The sequence below is a fragment of the Neophocaena asiaeorientalis genome, unplaced genomic scaffold (assembly GCF_003031525.2).
Source record: "Neophocaena asiaeorientalis asiaeorientalis breed wild unplaced genomic scaffold, Neophocaena_asiaeorientalis_V1.1 scaffold6, whole genome shotgun sequence".
Classification (NCBI taxonomy): domain Eukaryota; kingdom Metazoa; phylum Chordata; class Mammalia; order Artiodactyla; family Phocoenidae; genus Neophocaena; species Neophocaena asiaeorientalis.
In genome coordinates this window covers 1,818,469-1,819,542 of record NW_020174424.1, presented here as the reverse complement: position 1 = coordinate 1,819,542, position 1,074 = coordinate 1,818,469, and the positions used below count along the sequence as shown (strand labels likewise).

General features: G+C 38.6%; 1 pseudogene; it reads right to left on the bottom strand.

Annotated features, from left to right (window-relative positions):
• Positions 1 to 425: 425 nt before the first annotated feature.
• Positions 426 to 727, bottom strand: LOC112407373 (ATP synthase subunit g, mitochondrial pseudogene; annotated as a pseudogene).
• Between the last annotated feature and the right edge of the window lie 347 nt (positions 728 to 1,074).

The window sequence follows — 1,074 nt, the reverse complement described above, 5'->3', positions numbered from 1 at the left end:
TCTAACATTGTGTCAAAAAACACAGCTGCAGGCCCTTGCAAGGGGAAGTTGAAAAATGCGAATCCAGCAGGAGGGTAAAGACAAGAGGAAGTGGTTTCTCAGTGTTGGGAGTTATAAGTAGTTCAGGGGCTTATAGATTTGAAGGTGATAATTGAGAAGCAATGTTGGAAATTATGAGGAAAGATGTATAAACTTAAGTATTGCTGTGAATTTTAGCCTTATTATAAAAGATAAATATGAATGTTCTGAAACTTAGGATATCATAGGAAATATTAGAATTGATAAATGGGGTTTCATGCATGAAAAAGGTGTACGTATTTTTTATCATACGTTATGTTATTTTATTCAGATACCAGTCTGATCACACATGGTCCAAGAACACTCAAATAATAAACCAAATATAATCAGGTGTTAAAGACTGGTCCTTAAACATTATAGTCAATAATACCAGGCTTGCCTATGATCTCACTGATATAAAGCCACAACCATGCCTCACTGGCCACCAAACTCTTCAGCACAGCTTCCTTAACTGTGAGCTACTTACAGCAACCAGGTTGAGCACAACTGATTATTTTTTCAGGCTCTAAGTAGTTGTAGAAATCTTAGCAGAGGTTGGAGAAACCAGCTCAATCTCAAGGTCATGCCAAGATGTGGCTAATCTAGGCTTTGAGTAAGTCACAGCAGCATTTATTTGCACTGGGGCCTTCTCAGTGAGGTTATGGACAAATTGTCACCTTGGATGGTTGACTGTATCAGGTATAGGTATTTAACAAGGCTGATGAGAAGAAAGGGTTCCAGGAAGTAGAAGTACAGAGAAGAGCAGAGCTTAATGTTTTACCAGTGGATCTGAGCTGGCAGTGACACATCAGGAATCAGGCTGAAGGAAGAGAGGGAAGTCAGTAATCACTTAGGTGGGGGAATCACTCAGAGAGGCCACGAGAAGTTGTTGGAATGAAGATTTGAGATGAATCATTGCAGAGTCACTTAGTTGAGTTGTCACTTCCTTTTTTTTTCTTACTTATTTTCTTGTGCCATTTTCTGAATTCTCTATGATGAAATCTTCAGAATGTATAA